This window comes from Melanotaenia boesemani, chromosome 24, assembly GCF_017639745.1.
Source record: "Melanotaenia boesemani isolate fMelBoe1 chromosome 24, fMelBoe1.pri, whole genome shotgun sequence".
Classification (NCBI taxonomy): Eukaryota; Metazoa; Chordata; class Actinopteri; order Atheriniformes; family Melanotaeniidae; genus Melanotaenia; species Melanotaenia boesemani.
The window spans coordinates 13,561,103-13,574,196 of record NC_055705.1 but is presented as its reverse complement, the minus strand read 5'-3'; the positions used below and the strand labels follow the sequence as shown (position 1 = coordinate 13,574,196).

At 45.3% G+C, this 13,094-nt stretch overlaps 1 long non-coding RNA gene and 4 other non-coding genes across 5 annotated transcripts; 3 read left to right on the top strand and 2 right to left on the bottom strand.

Annotated features, from left to right (window-relative positions):
- The first annotated feature begins 1,151 nt into the window (after positions 1-1,151).
- On the top strand, positions 1,152-1,224 carry trnam-cau. Its single transcript has one exon. It is a non-coding gene; the product is annotated as a tRNA-Met (tRNA).
- Positions 1,225-1,480: 256 nt separating this feature from the next.
- On the top strand, positions 1,481-1,553 carry trnak-cuu. The gene has a single exon. It is a non-coding gene; the product is annotated as a tRNA-Lys (tRNA).
- A 2,234-nt stretch (positions 1,554-3,787) lies between these two features.
- Positions 3,788-3,859, bottom strand: trnad-guc. The gene has a single exon. It is a non-coding gene; the product is annotated as a tRNA-Asp (tRNA).
- A 106-nt stretch (positions 3,860-3,965) lies between these two features.
- trnag-gcc lies at positions 3,966-4,036 on the top strand. The gene has a single exon. It is a non-coding gene; the product is annotated as a tRNA-Gly (tRNA).
- A 3,294-nt stretch (positions 4,037-7,330) lies between these two features.
- Positions 7,331-7,679, bottom strand: LOC121635775. Its single transcript, XR_006009530.1, has 3 exons — positions 7,633-7,679; positions 7,474-7,542; positions 7,331-7,363 (listed from the first exon to the last, which is right to left on the bottom strand). It is a non-coding gene; the product is annotated as an uncharacterized LOC121635775 (long non-coding RNA).
- Between the last annotated feature and the right edge of the window lie 5,415 nt (positions 7,680-13,094).

Here is a 13,094-nt window from a genome sequence, read left to right as displayed (position 1 = left end):
TTTACACATGAGTTAATAAGGTATTATGTTGTCCCACAGCTGGTAGCCCTTAAGTTTTTATTTTCGCATGAACGCAGCGCGTGACCAAGTTTCACGTTCGCGCGCCCTCCATCCGTTGGCTAGCTAGCTGCTCCTTAATTGAAGGCGCCTCAGTGTCTCGAGGTCGGTGGTCGTCGACTGAACTTGGTGACGCAGCAGCCTAAAGTACTCGTATTTTATGCAGTTTTCTGCCTAAACTTTTGGAGAATGCTTGAAAAATGTTTTTCTACAAGTTTCCACAAGGACGAGACGCGGAGTGGACGTTTTCCTGCCGTTGTCGTCGATGCACCAGTGCCGCACACGGTAGGAGGGAAAATATCCAAAAATGTGTTAAGTCCTTGCAAAATTACTGTCATATTATCATACCAAAAATATTTCGCTTGTGTGAATTTAGTCTATGGAATGTGCACAGAGATGCGTTTAATAATTCAGGCTAATTTCACGTCCAGCGTTCAAGCTTCAACAAGCTAAACCGTTGACGTATAGCTTGCTAGTTAGTCTGTTACTTGCTATTTACCGAAGTTTAATATTTGCTTTTCAGTAGCTGAACTTTTATTATTATTATTATTATTATTATTATTATTATTGTTATTGATAGATAAAATTTGACAAACGTTTGGGGTCGCGTGGCTTAAATGTTTAGTTGTGCGCACGTTGAGAAGTTGTTCTGTGAGGTTTTCATTAACCGTGTTCTGCGTGTTCACTTCTTTTGCATTGAGCTAAGTGGGTTGTGTGTGATTAAATGTTGTGTAGAAGATAATGCTCCATCTACAAACCAACGTTTTAATATAATTGTGGCAGGGGAAAAAAAACCAGGGGACGCGTTTTGTTCTTCGCGGTGGGAGAGAGAAGCTTTAACGCCCTCTGGTGGGAATTGTAGTAAACTGCGACAAAAAAAAAAAAAAAAAAAAAAAGAAAAGAAAGAAAACATGAAGTTGAATGTTGCCTCTCTGTGTAATGGCCCTTACTACAGTTATATTACAAATTGGAAAATCTTGGCAAGTTCTGCCATTAGTTTATTGCCCAGTTGAAAAGGAGCTGTGCTACGTGAAGATATTCAACCACCATTCTAGCTCCCACTCAAAAACCTTCCTTTTTTTTAGGTGTACGCAGCCTCGTTGGCGCAGTAGGCAGCGCGTCAGTCTCATAATCTGAAGGTCGTGAGTTCGAGCCTCACACGGGGCATGTGTTTTTGCCCCCTTTGGTCATCATCAGCTAACCCTAACCCCCTACCCTTTGTAGGGTAATTTAAGCTACTTTTGGTCAAAGTGTTTTATTTATATTTATATTTATATATTTATATATATATATATATATATATATATATATATATATACACTACACACCACACCACACCACACCACACACACACGTGTTTATGTTGATAAGATGGTAGTCCGTCGTCTAAAATCTGATCTCTCCTGGTGGTCTGGGATGTATAGCCCGGCTAGCTCAGTCGGTAGAGCATGAGACTCTTAATCTCAGGGTCGTGGGTTCGAGCCCCACGTTGGGCGCTACACTTTTATCCTTTCTCTTTTTCAGCTATCTCTTTTCATTATTGTTCTTAGCCCCTATCCAAACAGGGATGAGGTACAGTCAAGTTGCTTAACTTGTTTATCTTTTGGGTGTTTTATCCACACAAATCAAAACCACAGTTCTTCTAAAACAGTTCCCACATAGTAAATATCTCTGCAAATTTCACTGACAACAACTCGCGTGAAATGTGGAGAGGCATCAAAACCTTAACAGACTACAGGAATAGCAACCAGCAGATCAGCCATGACCCCACCCTACCTGACACCTTAAACAGTTTCTTTGCACGCTTCGACACACCTGGCAGCAGAGAGACCGTTTATCTTCCACAGCGTGAGGAGCAGCCTCTCGTCCTGCAGCAACACCAGGTTAGCTCCACCCTGAGGAGGATCAGCACTAGCAAAGCAGCAGGACCAGACAAGGTATCAGGTCGGGTTCTGAAGCTGTGTGCACAACAGCTGGCTGGAGTTTTTCTGGACATTTTCAACCTGTCCTTGCAGCTTACTTCAGTTCCTGTGTGCCTCAAATCCTCTATCATTGTGCCTGTGCCGAAAAAATCTGCTGTCACCTGCCTCAATGACTACCGCCCGGTCGCTCTCACACCAGTAATCATGAAGTGCTTTGAGAGGATCGTCTTAAGTCACATCAAGGACGTCATTCCTGCTACTCTGGACAGATATCAGTTTGCCTACAGGGAGAACCGATCGACAGAGGATGCAGTCTCACTGGCACTGTACACGGCTCTGACCCACCTGGAGCATCCTAACACCTACGTCAGGATGTTATTTGTGGACTTCAGTTCGGCTTTCAACACGGTGATCCCTGACAAGCTGACACTGAAACTCCACAACCTCAGACTGTCCAACCCCCTATGCTTCTGGATCAGGGACTTCCTCACAAATAGGCCTCAGGTGGTGAGGATTGGGGACTGCACATCATCCACACGGTTCCTGAGCACAGGCACACCACAGGGATGTGTGCTTAGCTCGGCCCTCTTCACCCTATTCACACATGACTGTTTTGCTATTCATCCCACAAACATGGTTCTGAAGTTTGCAGATGACACCACTGTGGTGGGTCTCATATCGGACAACAATGAGACCCTCTACAGAGAGGAGATCCAGCACCTGACAGGATGGTGTTCAGACAACAACCTTGTTCTGAACACCAGCAAGACCAAGGAGGTCATTGTGGACTTTAGGAGATCCAGGAAGATGGAACACACCCCTGTCCTCATCCATGGGGAGGAGGTGGAGCGGGTGGACAACATCAAGTTCCTGGGCATCCACATTACATCTGACCTCACTTGGTCCGCACACACATCGCACCTGGTGAAGGGGGCCAAACAAAGGCTCTTCTTCCTCAGGAAGCTCAAAAGGACTGGACTCTCCTCTCAGCTTCTGACAAACTTCTACAGAGCCACCATAGAGAGCATTCTCTGTCTGAGTGCAACAGTGTGGTACGGGAGCTGCACTGCACACGACAGGAAGGTCGTGGCCCGGGTGGTGAAAACAGCACAGGGGATTGTAGGGAGTCCTCTCCCGCTCCTGGACTCAATATACGACAGCCGGGTCCAGAGAAGGGCCAGTCGTATAGCTGCAGACCCCACCCACCCAGGACACAAACTGTTTGTACCTCTTCCCTCTGGAAAGAGATACAGAAACATCAAAGCCCACACCAACAGACTGAAACACAGCTTCTTCCCCAGAGCTGTGAAATCCATCACCCCATCTCCCCCCACCCCCCACCCCCCATCCATAGACTGAACACTAAACTCCTGCAGACAGGCAGACACACTCAGACTGCACTGCACTTTGGGACAATATGCTGCAATATGTGGATCACTTCCATGCCAGTCACTTTAAACACTTTAAATACTTGTTTGATTTGCACTGTTATTCCATGTTATTCCTTTTACTCTTTTATATGTGTAAAATATATATATATATATATATATATATATATATATATATAATTTATCTAAAGATATATTGCCTTTTGCCTTTCCATACTTTTATCTTCGTGTGTTACAGTTATTTTTGTTATATTGTTATAGGCGACTAAAGTGACACTTCTGAATTAAGTTCACGTTATTCCCGTTATCCCATTACCCAAAGTAAAACATTTCCAGCTTTAAATTCTGGTTTGTCTTTATTCAGTAGGGAGTTTTGGTGACATTTTTTATAAAAGGAACAGAAGCCAAAAGGTTTAAACACTCCCCGTCGGGGAATTGAACCCCGGTCTCCCGCGTGACAGGCGGGGATACTCACCACTATACTAACGAGGAGGTGAATGCTCCACCTTCCGTTATACAGTTGCATGCGTCTTTGACATAAAACATGCCTGTGTACTTGATCAGCTCACAAGATCTGGGGGTGGTCGTGTGTTTGTATGCATTGGTGGTTCAGTGGTAGAATTCTCGCCTGCCACGCGGGAGGCCCGGGTTCGATTCCCGGCCAATGCAAAGGTCTTCTTTTCTTTATTGTTTTCAAGGACTAAAGAATTCACACAGGAAAGTATTTTGGTCAGTTTGCTGAACTTCTTCTTTCTTTGGCTGTTTTTTCCACACAGAAATGGCATCTTGATAACCCAAAAATCATTTCAAAGTCGGCAGGGCCGTTGGCTTGTCTCGGGCCTCTTCCTCTTCTTCTCTAACCGCTCCTCCCCTGCTGCTTTGTGGCTTCCAGCTCCCTCTGAAAGAACTCAGTCTGGGCAAACTTTTCAAAGGGCATCTTGGAGTCTGAAAGGCCCTCAGCAGCAAACAGCTGATGAACTTTCTGGGAACAGTAGAAATAGCGGACTGGCCCCTGTTGATAAAAAAAGTGGATGGATGATCCATCTGTCTCATAGCGAGACTTGGGCTGTCCACAGGCGAGACAGGTCTTAGTTTGCCTTTTCTTCTGTTCCTGCTCCTGCTGCTGCCGATACTGCTGCTGCCTCACCAAGATGCCCTCCACAATCCTCTCTACGGACTCCTCTGTCAAAGGGGTGGGTGGATTAAACAGAGCTGGCTCCATGGTAACTACAGGAACGCTGGTTGTGTCACTTCCTGCTGTCAGGGAATGCCACAACTGCTGTGTCTCCTGGAGTTTCTCTAGACTAATGTTTAGCGACAATTTGGCATTGAGCATCTTCGCACGGTTGCTGACATATCGCGATATGTGCATCTTGGTGGTGGGGTGTAACATGCTATTTGGATCAGATGCAGACAGATGGACCAGTTCTGCATATTCATGATCTACCAGCTTCAGCAGGTCCTTCTTCCCGCGATGCTTCTGCAATAACCGATCAATGGCTGCAACCATGGGTGGTGTCCAGCGGGTGTGGTCCAGCACAAAAACACGTCCACCTGTTTTGATGGGCCCAGTGCGAGCACTCCTTGGCGATGACTATAGTGGAAGGTGCTGGGGAGGTGAAATTTCTAGTACACAAAGAAAAGAGGGATGATTTAGATGCTATTAAGACATATTAACACAATGTACAACTATATGTTATATCTACTTACCCATCACAGCTGGAAGCTTCTGAGTTGACTCTGGTGTGTCCTCTTGTTTTTGGACGGCGACACGAGGAGACAACATTTGAGAGGGTGGAGCCCAGCTGGAAGAGGAAGCCGTAACTCTAGCTAATGGAGCAGGACGGGTTGGAGCAGGAACAGGAGGGGCTGGAGCAGGAGCAGGATGGGTTGGAGCTGGACGGGTTGGAGCAGGATCTGGACCTGTGGTCCCTGTCTGAGAGGCGAAGCGCAGGGTATTTTGCCTGTCCAGTCACTCGTCTGGAAGCAGAGTTTATCTCAGCAATGAGAGCTGGATCAAACACGGCCGGCAGGACCAGGGATGGCTGCTTGAGGTCTACCAACCGCTGTTAGTTCCATCGGGCTACACCAGTCATACCCTGAGCCTTGAAAAGCTCGGTGGATACCTGTGTGCCAGTGATCCACTGGGTTTGGTGGAAGTGTTAGCCCCCCTGCTGTGAGGTGCCTCGGACCGGGATCCAAATCGGCACTTTGGCACCCTCACCAGGCACATGGTTGAGCTGGATCATTCCACCATTCCTGTACATGATTCCCTCTGACAGTTCTGGGTCAATCAGGCAGCTGCGGAACATATGGACTCTCTGGATACGCCAGGTCTTCAGCATTGATGACTTGAACAAAGGGACATTGTCTGGGTCTGTGGCCAGATGAAAGTGTCTCAGGACTTTTTCCACTCTGTCAAGAAGCTCAGTGGGTGGTGGGATCCGTGTCCTACAATGCTCACGGATGTGTTGCTTTGTTGGAGTGGCTGGATGGATCCCACAGAACTTGTAGGCTTCCTGAAACCTTTTCAAATCCTCCTGGTCCACAATGCTGAAGGCCGCAGAAAGCATCTGGCAGAAGGAACTGTACAGGGGGTGATGCTCCGAGATACAGGCACTGGAAAATCGCCTCATGCAGTGAAAAAGGTCCAGCTTCATGACAATATTGCTGTTGTAATGGGAGCGGGAGGCACAGGTGTTGTGAAATGGTCCAGAAGTGGCCCAGGCCACAATGGAGGGATTGTGGTCTTCCATGCTTCCCAGTTGTCGTGTTCTCCAGGGATGGAGTCCTGGATCCTGAAAGGAGCACAGCAATGCCTGAGGAAGAAAAAAATTCCAGAACAATTCAGATATTGTGTTTGCATTGCATTGTACTGTACAGTATGACAAAACCTTGCAAGGTCACATTTCATGTACTAGACACAAGGTGACCAGCCTTGTCCACGCCAGAATCTGCGTACCTCTTGGCCAAACCCTGATACATGGGCTGCAAGGACTTATCTGTCTCAGACTGAACCATCACCCACAACACTATCATCCAGTTCTCATTCATGATGGCGTAGCTGGACATGACCCCAGAGGCCAGTGTGACTTTTCGTGCAACTTTCTTCGTGTGGTCTGATCTGAAGACCTGCCCAAATGTGCCCTGGAGGAGTTTGAGATGGCTGGCTTCTGACGTTTAAACTCATCAAGCACACAGTCTGTCAGGTAGTAGCTGGACACAGAGACGTCGCGCCAACCATTGGGGTCATCAAAAGGCCCAAAGTCCCGTGGTGTGTTGTCCTTCCTGACAAAACTGGCTGATAGTCCTCTGCTGCCCATACCTGCCTGCCTCTGCGTCTTGGACATTTTCAATAGCATGCAAGTAGGCCAGGTGAGCTCGTTCATACTTGAGATGTATGAGCTCATTTATCTGGTTTGCCATGTCTGCAGGAGACTTGCCGGTTCACCGCAGCTCGTCCATGACAGACCTACAGATGGCCTTTTTGTAGGTCACAACAGCAGGCAGAACGTTGGTGAAGCGCTTCGGCAACTTCTCCAGCCAGCACGTCTGCAAACCAGCGCCTCTGACAGGCCCTGCAACGGAGCCGTGAAGCCAGGATGTAGTACTGCCTGCTGGTGCCATCAATTACTCGTGGTCTGCCCACACCAGATGACACCACCTGTGGATGGGTACAGCCATTGAGGCAGGGCAGGATGTAGTTGTTCCGTAGCCTCACCATAAAATCACTCTCTGGCTTCCAAAGGAAAAACGGATGCAGCTGGAAAAAGTTTGGTGAAGGCAGGTCAGCCACTGTATCCATGAGCTCTGGTTGGGGAGGGAGACTCCACAGTGAGATGGTGTTCCCTGGATTACGCACTGTGCCTGACCCAGGCCACAGCCCAAGGTCTTTAAGCTCCATCTTCATCCACAGCTTTTGTTGTGGAGAACAGTTCCAGCTGCCCATGTCATAGTCAGGCAGGGGAACAACAGCTTGTGGCTGTGCCGATGGAGCTATTATATAAAACAATAAAGATATAACATAAGAAAGGTATTAGACTCAAAAGATGTAATTATGTTTCAAAGACAGAGTGGAAAAATACTCTTACCATTCTTCTTCTTACCATCTTCACTGGTATCCTCTATAACAAGTTCTCTCTTTGCAGAGGAGGCAGCAGTGCTTGTGCTGGGACCTGAAAAACAAATGCAATCCTTCTGTTATGTATATGTAACGAGAACATCAGTCAAGAAAATGTGTTGATCAGATGTGTCAGTAGAGGCACCTTTGACTGACTCAGGCCGGTTTGGTTCAACCCCTTCCTTTGCAAGGAATGCCAGCTGTGGTGGTAGAGGCACAGTGGCTCTTTGCTTTATAGCTGCTGAGGCTAGAACCAAAATAAGGTAAATAAATAATCATATTTCACTTTATATCACAATACTGACCCTACGTTTGATTACACAAGGAAGAAATGAGCTTTTACCACCAGCTGTTGATGCCCGTGGTTGGAGGGTGAGATGTTTAACATAGCGCTTTCCAGCTCTAAGTCTTCATCCATTACTTTGGTGTAGAGAAAGATTAAAAAAGAGGAACTGGTGGATCAGTGTAACATGAATCATTCACTTCAACCCCCCCCCCCCCCCCCCCCAAAATAAATTAGTAAAGTTAAGTTACCCAAAGGTCCCGCTCTGACATTTTCAGTCATAGATGGAGCAGAGGAAGACTGCTGCTTTCTGCACAGGTACTGCTGCAGCTTGTGCATCCGTGTCCCTGGATAACAGCTTTTCTTAATGATGAAGTCTGCATATCCATCACCTCTGCTGTCCCAAATTTCCCTCCAAGTGCTTTTGCTCCGGGACCCAAAGCCAACCAGCTGCTCTTCCTCAGGAGAGGCCGCTGCATCACCTGCTGCATCACTTGCTGAACTCTCTTCATAGCTCAGAAGAGAGCTTACTTCAGCAAAACTGAGCATAGCTCACAAAGCTTGATAAACTGTCTTTGGCATGCCCCTCAGTCTTGCAAATACCTGCTTCCTCTTCCTTCTGGACATTTCTGATGAGGTACAACGTGTACCCAACATCGTTCTCCAGAAGCCACCTGAAAGACTTTCCCTTGTATTTTCCAAACTGGAGGATGTAGTCTCCCAGCACCTCGGTCGCATCTGAAGCGTCTCCACCTCTCTGCCGGACCACCGCCAGTGCGTTCTGCCGCACAAGGTCCTCCTGTAAAAATAGCAAAAGTCATACTGTTCAAAAGAGGAGACAAACACTAATTACCGAATTACAGATAAAATAAAGATATAAATACAACTGTACTATTTTTGCAGCTAAAAGCTTTAGAATTAATTGATTTTGGTGGGGGTTACAAACAGCAATAATAATCATGTATAAAACTAGTCATAAAATACTATCTGACCACATTGAAATAATTATTTTATTATAAGAGGAATATAATCTGTGAGTAAAATGTAATCTGGCGATTTTGCGTGAGATGAAACTATGAAACTCATGTGCCTTGTGGTGTGAAATTATGGAATAATAAGAATAATAACATTTCAAACAATGTCTGAACATTATCCAGTTTAAGAAAAAATTAAAGAAATGTCAATTAAAAAAAAGTATAAAGACAGAGAACATAAACCCATACAATTAACTAATAGTAAGTGGTTCCTTTTAAATAACTCCGCTGTTGTTGTTTTTTTTGTTTTTTTTTTCAAAACAAATAAAAATACCTTCATGGGTGCTGACTTGTCTTGGAGGATTGGTTCATCTTTTAGATGTTTTGCCTCAGGTGATGGCGACTGGAGGAGAAAGCCAAGAGGTCCCTTGCGGAAAACAACTTGTCGTCTTCCAGGGAAGAAAGACACCTTCTTCTTCATCTTTATCTGTGTTAGTGATTTAAAAAAAAAATATTGCTACTCCTTCTGTTGATGAGGCGCCGCCATCGCCGGCGTTCTAAAGTTAGGAGAACATGGGTGAGGTCATGGCTGCAAAAGAGGACAGGGCAAGGAGTTTATGCTAATCTTCTCCAAGAGATGCGACTCGAAGACCCAGAATCCTTCCGGCAATACCACCGCCTGGACAGAGAATCCTTCAAGAGGGTGTTGGAAACGGTGGGTCCATCGATCCGCAAAGTTGATACCACGATGCGACAGAGTATCAGTCCCGGAGAGAGGCTTGCCATCACGCTCAGATTCCTGGCTACAGGTATGTTTTTTACAATGTAAATTACATTGCATGCAGGATGACTGTGGCTGGCCCTAGTTTACTATGTTTATATGTAGCTAGCTCTACCAAAAAGAATTATGTCAATTTTGTTAGAAAAAGCAGGCCATCACAACTACATTATGCTTTCCTTCCCTTGGTATGACAATTGTGGTTTATATTGTAAAAGGTGATCTTGATTCATTGTAATTTCTGGTTAAGATTTTGATCCTGTGTCTTTGTAAAGCTCATAAGATTTTAATGTTTTTGAGGTGAGGAAAATAATACATGCACACTGACACTCACTGGTGAGGAGGCTGTGAAGTGGCACTGACACACACACACAAAAACTCAAAGTAAAAAATATAAACTTTGTATGTGTACACAATATTTGCAATGAAAATATTACAGTGTTTCATACACTTGGTCGTTGTCACCTGAGACATGATTTTGGTAAACAGGGTTGTGTGCTTGTTTGGGACCGACCCACTCATGTCGGGGATGAAATGACTGTGGCTGGTGGTTAAACATTGGTGGTGGTCTTGGGCTGATGGGGTGTGTATTTTGGCCAAGTGTTCCCATTCCCTAAATTGTATACCATCCAAGACTTAACAGTCAATTTACCCAATCTATCTATGCAGAATTACAATCATCACAGGAAATACAGACCATTCTATATATGAGTATAGCCTATTTCCACAAGCAAGTATGAGTGGTCTGGATAGGATTATTGATATTTATACCATGGTCAGTGTTAATTGTAATGCCAACTGGCATGTATTTTTCGTATATGTGCAAGTGTAGTTCGGCAAGTCAAATTACAGTCATATAACACCTTACACAGGATGTTTCAAGCTCCCGGCTAATACGGGGCAGTTGGAAAACCTAGCTGGTACACATGAAGTTGCACAGTTCGTACCTGTCTGGTCCAATCTTGCTGCTATTTCCTTGAATGCCTGCTCGCGCTTGTCCCTGTTTTTAAAGTCTGACAAGGTGACGACATATAAACATTTCAACCAATTTATCTTCCAGAATGTAGTCATTGACAACTTCGCTGTGGGTCGCCATCTTGGAACCATGTGAGCGAATCATGTGAGCGGAGGGCGCTTCTTGATTGGTCACTTGAATTTCTGCCCTCAGCACGTAACTTTCGTAGTACGCACACGGTGAGTTTTTTGCCTCGCGAGGCAAAAAATATCAAACGTGTTTGGTTTTCACCTCAAGGCCTCGCGAGGTAGAAAGTTCGGCGAAAATTAGGCGCACACGTCGAGCTCTCTGCTGAGAAAACAGTCTCAAATGACTTTTAGCTCAGTAGATAGCTCTCGTGTGCGGCAGGCTTTAACAATAGAAAACCCAGAGGCTTCCCAAATGGGATTTTGATGGACAAAGCCCAGAGGGGGGCCAAGTGGGAGCACAGATTTCAGCCAACATTCTGTCTTAGGTGCGAATAGCTGCCTTTGTTTTGTAAAAAAGGCCATTACTGGTGAACCCTGGGGGGCACATAACACCTTTAGCAATAAGCTGCCACATTATTGGCATACTGGTCAGACCACATTCCAGGGCAGGAGGATCAGATGAAGAGTCTCCAAGCTCTTGAAATGGCATTTGTTTCTTTACATTTATGATGTATTGCTGAAATAAAAAGAAAAAAATGTATAGCTTACGTTTTCAAATGATATACCACAAAGATTGATTGATATTTCTAAAGAAAAATCCTTTTCGTTTCATGCACAAGAAAAAAAATAGTTTTTTTCAGAATTTTCACCAACTTTGCCAACTTTATAACATGTTATGGCACAAAAAATTTAAATAATTTTTAATTTTAAAAATGGAAGCGTGTCCTGGTTTTACAGCCAAGGGTCTTAAAATGACCTGAAAAATTAGTTTCTAAGTAAGGAGGACTGAAATGTCAACATGACAAATGTACAAAGATACCTGTCATTTTTTTTCCAAAGCATTTTATTTTTGTCATTAAAATACAAAACAAATGAAAAATGGACGTAATAAAAGAACTCCAAATATTTGTACATATTTACATTAGGAAATAGTGACATGAGCTGGCATTTTAGTGCTCCTGCAGTCCATCTGCAGTGTCAGTGTCACAACATGCTTGTCACTCCCATGGTGTCTCCTTCTTGCATTTGCCACAGGTGTACTTGTAGCAGCGAAAACATCTCACAGAGGCAGAATTCTGTATGCATTGTTGCTTGACCTGACACTTGGCTCTTTTCCCAGGGCTAGGTGTGAGAGGTTGCTGCAGACGCACTTCCTCCTTGTGTGCCTTCTTCGTGCTCACATGAGACTTGGCCAACTCTTTCGCCAGCTCAATCAGGAAGTCCACCCGTCTCTCCTGCACTCCAGTGCATGCCTTATGCACAATATGAGCATTCAGTGCTGCCATGTCGATCATATTGTAGAACACGGCGACTGGCCATCTCCATGTTGGTGCTCGCACACTGTACTCACGCACCATCTGGTCCATCACATCCACTCCGCACTTTGTGGTGTTGTACTTTGTCACAGTGTTTGGCTATTTTTTGGGGGTATCTTCATTCTCAATCACTGTGTGCATGCTACTGAGGACGTAGACCATCTTCTTTCGTTTTGGCGCATATACTGTCAGGGTTGTTTCAGGGGTGGAAAACACTCGTGTGGTGAATTCAGCCTGGTCCTTCTGTCTAGTTGACTGTGGAATTTCGCGGCAAATCTTGTTGACGGTGCCGAGGATGGAGGTTCTACGGCTACGCAGGCGTTGTGCAAGAGACAAGAGATGTGAAGAAATTGTCTGTGGTTACAGTTCTGCCCTTGTCCATTAATGGCTCCATCAGCTTCATGACAACACTCTCAGACAGCCTCTCTCCACTTGGACGACTGGGGTCCTTTCCAAGATATGGGAGGACGTTGCAAATGTACTTTGATTTCAAGTCACAGGCTACCCAAAACTTGATGCCAAACTTGTCAGGTTTACTTACAATGTACTGCAGGAAAGTGCAGCGAGTCTTTGATGGGAAGAGTTGTTTGTCGATGGTGATGTGTCGACCAGGGTTGTAGGATGAGATGCAGTTATTGACGAAAGATCCCCAAACATCCGAAATTGCCGCAAACCTATCAATCTCTGCTCTCTGGCTGCGTGGGAACATGTCATCAAAGCGTAGATGTTGCATGATGTTTTGGAAGCGGTTTCGGGCCATAGTAGCAATGATGTGTGGGTTTCCCAGATTGGCGGACCAGCTGTCACGTAGGGATGGAACATGGGTTACCCCCCGCAAGATTATGACTGCAATAAATGCCTTCAGTTCTGGGAGGTCCATGAACCAATCCACTTGCTCCGTTTGCCGTGCATGCTGATTTGTCCATTGCTGAATCCTTCGAAGAATGTCGAGCGTAATGAAACAGGAAGCTCTGAAGACGACTCCCAATACTTCTCTTGGCCTTAGCTGTTGGCTCTCTATCTGCGTTGTATGCTTCTATTGGAGTGAAATGGAGATGTGTCCCCAGCTGTTCTGTCACTCTGTACCATCTTTAGCGATTTCTGTCAGCTCAC